Genomic DNA, 6,276 nt, shown 5'->3' on the forward strand with positions numbered 1-6,276 from the left:
TCCACCTTCGCCCTGCCAAATACACTCCTAATCATATTGACTATCAAAGGGTGCAATTTCCACTCGCCGTGGATATCCCCGCCCCTCGACAGTAAATCCGCGCCGTTTATTCAGGCATCCGGGGACATTTAATGCCCGGATGGAGAGGAGGTGTCGATCTGCCCACAGAAGAAGGTCTCTCGCCAGCCGCAGCAGCGGCCGCGAGCTCACGCCCTCTTGGTGATTTATAAACACTACCACTGTCATGCTGTCCGTCCTGATGAGAACGTGACGGTGGAGAATGTCCGGGAGAAAGCACTCAAGCGCTAGGTGTAGTGTTGTCACGGTACCAAAATTTCAGTATTTGGTACCAATACCAGTGAAAATCCACGGTTCTCGGTACCAATTTCGGTACCAAAGCAAAACATTCGAATTAAAAAATTTGACTATAGTCAATGAATTTGACTATACTTTCATTTAATCCAAACTGTGTACATATTTAATTTTAAAGGACTTTTGAAAACCTTCTAGAGTTATTCAGCCAAGAATAATAACTAAGTTAGCTTAAAAAAAAAGCCCAGAGCTGCTTTTCTGACTGATATGACACAAACAATGTTAACCATTTGTACATTCTCTAACACACATATTTTAGATTCCCAATTCATTTAAAAGCCTCTGGTGTGTAAATATCATCATGTCCTCCTGTTGTATTTACTAGGGATGCACCGATACCACTTTTTCCAGTACTCGCCCGATACCGATACTTTTATTTTTGGTACTTGCCGATACCGAGTACCGATACCAATATTTTTATTGCATTTGTAAATTTTTAAAATATTGGGTACAGAAACCAAAAGATTATGTATAATGTTAGTTGGTTAACTTCATTTATCAAATAGATAGCCTTAATGACAGCCTGTAGTCTCCTGGGCATGCTGTCATTCAGCTTCATGCAAACCTCAACTTCAATTTTTTTCCCAAACTCGGTCTGAATCATTTTTGGTCCCAAATTTTTTATCAGTTTTACTGGTAGTCCACTGTATGAAGAATTTTTGGGTATAATTTATCACAGTTGACTTTATTTTGCTGTCCTCACTTACATAAATGAACTACAGTGTCCTGCACCCACTAAAAAAAAATCTAAAATTATATCTGATCTCTGAATCATGTTTGGTTACACTGTATATCCTTCGGTTATTTTCACACTTAATTATGGCCATTAAAATGTATTTTACAAGTTTTTGTTACTTTCACTGTTAATTTTTTTGCTCTATGGTACATCATCTTTAATTTAATAGCATTAGAGCTGCTCCATTGCAGCGGCTTAGTACTGTAATCACATGCTTTGCCGTAATAATGCAGGGAACCACTCGTTATACATCTCCTAACTGTGATATTTTCAGAAATAGAAGTCCCGTTTTTTCATCTGAAACGTGCTGCGATTTATATTCCAAAGAATATAATGCAGAAATGCTTAAGCAAGCAAAACACACGCAACTCGTGCACGTATTTGTACTGGTGCAGAATGAGGGGGACAAGTACAGTACAGCCTAGCGCATTTCACACAAGCTATATTCACTTTCGCCTGAAATTCGTGTATGCCTAAGATTGAAAATAAATTATGTTTATAGTGAATGCCGCTATAAATGGTCTTATTTCTACGATTTCGTTTTAATCCAAATGATGTGTGTGCTAAGTGAGTGAACATCAAAGATCACACAACAGAAGTGCGCGCGCGCTCTCTCTCTCTCTCTCTCTCTCTCTCTCTCTCTCTCTCTCTCTCTCTCTCTCTCTCTCTCTCTCTCTCTCTCTCTCTCTCTCTCTCTCTCTCTGTCTCTCTCTCTACCGTTAAGTAACTTGTGCATTGTTTTACTTACTTGTTTATGACATATCCGACCGAACTACAAACTTTCCAGTGATGTCTGTGAGAAAGATTTATTCACTCGATAAGCTCGCACATCTGCGCTCAATCCACTCACACGTGCTCAATTTGCTTATCAGCTCGCGCACATCAGCTATACAGGCATTAATACTGAATGTTTAACATTATATTCATTGCATACATATACTTCGTATACATCCTTAATCTCAAATAACTCCATTCTGCTGTCTGTTATTTTGTTGTCGGTGTTTCTTTGTCTGAATATGGCGCTTATCACATGCTGTGTGGTATCGGCGTTTGGTATCAGGGCATTTTAACGAGTATGAGTACAGGAGCTCAGTATCGGGCCAGTATCGGTATCGGTGCATCCCTAAGTACTTTAATAATTAAACCTCAATATGACCTTCTTTTTCTCTCTCGTTTGATTCCTCGTGCTCCTAAAAGCTTATGTTGACAGAGTAGTAGCAATAAATACAGATTGAATTCAAAAACAAAACTCCTAACTTTATATCACTAAAATGAAATTGGAAGCCGCTAATAGACGCTCACATCCACACTGGCAAGGCAACATTGACAACTTCACTTCCAGGTCAAGAAGCTGCCAATCAAAAACTCAGTAGCCAATGAGAACACACCGCTGCTAGCCCCACCCCCACGAGATATTTGTGCCAGAATGGCGAACGAAAACTTCAGAAGCGTATGCAGTGTATTAAAAATGAAGTCAAAGATTTTGCCTGCAATTTAAAAAAATGTTTTCAGTTTCAAAGACATTTTATTCAGTTTCAATTTATATTTTCATAAGTTTCTTGAAAAATTACATTCATTTTAATTGGCACAAAGGTAATCCCATATTTTTGCAGTAGGCCTATTTTGTGGTGAGCTAACATTGAGCCCTTCAGAACCCAGCTGACTGAGACACACCAAATATTTTTAGCACCTTACCAGTGAATTTCAAACTTGCAACTTTTAATCAACCAGTAAACAAAAAATGCTTCTTATTTGACATCTTGTTCTATTAAAGCTGCAGTCCGTAACTTTTTTTGGTTAAAAATGATCCGAAATCAAAATTTGAGCATAACCAGCCAGTGTTCAAAACTATCGCCTTACTTTAGCCCGATTCACAACGGTTAGCTTATAATAATATTTTCAAATTTGAGTGGTACGGGTAGGTTTTCGAAGGAAATTTGAGCATGGCACTGCATCATTACGTCACTTCTGTAAACATAAAGAAGTTGTCCCGGCTACTAGGCTGTCGCATGTAAGAATCCTGCAGGTGGCGGATCATTTTTAGCCTTTTCTCACAGCAGCAGTGGCGGCTCGTCGGAGGAACCAGGGGAGGCACAGCTTCCCCATAATTTTGAGGTGAAAATGGGAGGAGGACGATTTAATGTTAAAGGGGTCATATGATGTTGCTAAAAAGAACATTATTTTGTGTATTTGGTGTAATGAAATGTGTTTATGCGATTTTATGTTCAAAAAACACATTATTTTCCACATACTGTACATTATTGTTTCTCCTCTATGCCACGCCTTTCTGAAACGCGTCGATTTTTACAAAGGTCATCGGTCTGAAAAGCAAGGTGTGCTGTGATTGGCCTGCTATCCAGTGCGTTATGATTGGCCGAATACCTCAAGCGTGTGACAGAAATGTTTACGCCCCTACCATATTCTGATGATGCCCTGTCAGGCCGGGTCGATGATTCAAAAACATGAAAACCCATTATAAACAAGGCATTCGTTGCATCCAGTGGGGACATAATTATGGATTATAATGACTTATACTGTCTTTTTACGCGTTGCTTTGCATCGCGCCACATAAACATAAAACCATGTCTGCATTTGTGATCGGAGAAATGACAAACAACAAGGCCTACTCTACACTGCCCAAAAAACTTGCTTTAAATATAAAAAATATAAAAACTCTTTAAATATATGTATGTCGTTTTCTTTACGTTTTCTGACTAAAAGCAACAAAAAAAGCCATTTTAAAGTGATTAAGCAAATAATAATAATAATCGGCTGGGATCCCAGACCAATACAATTAGTGTGCCTCCTCTATTTTAAAACCCACAAGCCGCCACTGCACAGCAGCCAGAATAATTAAATGTATCATTTTGATGGGGATTGTAATCCATAAAGGATTATGTGTTTATTAAAAACATGTGAATGAAATTAAATTATATTCCAGTTATAAATGTGCTTCTGATTACAGATAGCCTGGGATTACAAAGATTTGTATTTTAAAGAAACCCAGTTCGAAAGGAGCATAATTTGCTTTTTGGGTTAAAAGAATTTCTTAATATGAAATTCGAAGAGTATGACAATTAGATTAGACTGTGCAGAAATTGAAATCTACACGCTAATACACTACTCATAGTCACCAATGCTGATGTTGTTAATAAGCATTTGAGAATAAAGTATAACAATAACAATTTGAACGGTTTGATGTGATATGAGCTAACCGATCTTTAGATTTAATCACCATTGGTAGCTTATGGTAATGATTTTTTCCTCAATTGGTCAGTACAAACGTGGCAGACTTGTTACTTACTTGTTCAGATGGCAATATCCGGTGACAATTCTTATTTGGGTCATATTCCAAGACGTAGGCTAGAATCTGTGATTGCGAAGTACAGTAAATATCCACACCGGTTCGGTGACTGACTGCCACACATACAGATTCATCCGCGCTGGAGCCGCGCCCACTCACAACCCACGCAACCTAGATAATTCCGCACCCAGCTGCAATTCCAGGTTTTCAAACAGAGATGGCGACAAAGAGGCTAAATTTACGGACTGCAGCTTTAAACTGAATGTGCCTTTCAGCTAATATGGTGTTAATATGGTACATTGAAAGTCTGACGAAAACCATACATTTTTTAATTGTGAATGAGCGCGAATTTCCGCATGTGTTGCTTAATTTACTATACTAAAGTGCACCGAAACACACTGAACACCAGTCATACAGTGTCGATTGCAAGTTTTAAATTAAAGGGGTCATGTGATGCGATTTCAAGTTTTCCTTTCTCTTTGGAGTGTTACAAGCTGATTGTGCATAGATAAGATACCTGAAGTTGCAAAGACTAAAGTCTCAAAACCAAAGAGATATTCTTTATCAAAGTTAAGACTCTGCCACGCTCCCCTAAAACGGCTCGTTCTAACACGCTCCCACATATCTACCTCACTATGTGGAAATATTTGCATAATGAATGCGTGGAAAGAAGGCGTGGTTTCAGTAATCACAGTTAGTGTGGAAGCAGCCATGTCAGGGAGACGCTGTGTGTTTCTAAGCGAAAGCAAAATAACTTTATTTGGCCTTCCGAAAGTAGATGCATTTAGGAATCTTTAAGATCACTTACAACAGAACAGCAATGCATTTTATGGACGACCGTTTCGTGAACCTAGGAGAGGAGGTAATTCTGACTTTGCTATGACAATCTAGCGCTTTTGAATTAGCTACTGTTTTGTTATTAGTTTAAGTATTTGCTATTGACTGTTCAAATGCGGAGTTTTGCGCATCGTGTGTGTGTGTGTGGCTCATCAGCTAATTAGGATATTTGCATAATTTATTGCTTCCTGGTCTCTGTTATTCAGTTTTATGTGGGATTTTCTTTGATGTTACAAACATTACCACCATCAATGATCTACCATGATGTCACAGTAAAATACCAGGGAAAAAAATTGCGATATGTGAAATACATATTTCACAACATGTAGTGAATCAAACCCTGTATACAATCATAACCTTTTAACCAACAACAGCAAACTGTTTTTTTTTTCTGCAGGCATTGTGCAGCTAAATATACCTAGAATAATACCTACTACCAATAAAGTGCCCACAAATTCACTGTTAAACAGTGTCACTAGTCAAGAGTTTCAAAAAAGCATCCCTACAATAGTAAGTTTGGAGAGTTTAAAACTATGATATTCAACTACTTTGTGAATAATACATCACTTGGTAAAAAAAACAAATAGCATTTATTACTATGTTTGATTAAATAGTAATTTCTAAACAACAATTTATCAATTGCCACTGAATAAATAATAGGGAAATGGGTTGTATTTTGTGTTATTCCTAAAAAGTTGTGTTAAGAGTTAACAAAATTGACATGAATACTTTCTATACTTTTTGAATTGTACAAGTACACAAGATTTATTACATTATCATTCAGAAGTTAGGGGTTGGTATGATTTTTAAAAATCTCATGTTCACCAAGGCTGAATTTATTTTGATCAAAAATATAGTTAAACGGTAATATAAAATAACTTTTTATTTTTTATTTTAATATATTCTGATATATATTTTAATGGCTGATTTTTTTGCTGATTTGGTGCTCAAGAAACATTTCTTGTTAAAAACAGCATACACTTAATATTTTTGTGGAAACCATGGTACATTTTTTTTTCCAGAACTC

The sequence above is a fragment of the Sinocyclocheilus grahami genome, unplaced genomic scaffold, assembly GCF_001515645.1.
Source record: "Sinocyclocheilus grahami isolate Dianchi unplaced genomic scaffold, SAMN03320097.WGS_v1.1 scaffold5.1, whole genome shotgun sequence".
NCBI lineage: Eukaryota > Metazoa > Chordata > Actinopteri > Cypriniformes > Cyprinidae > Sinocyclocheilus > Sinocyclocheilus grahami.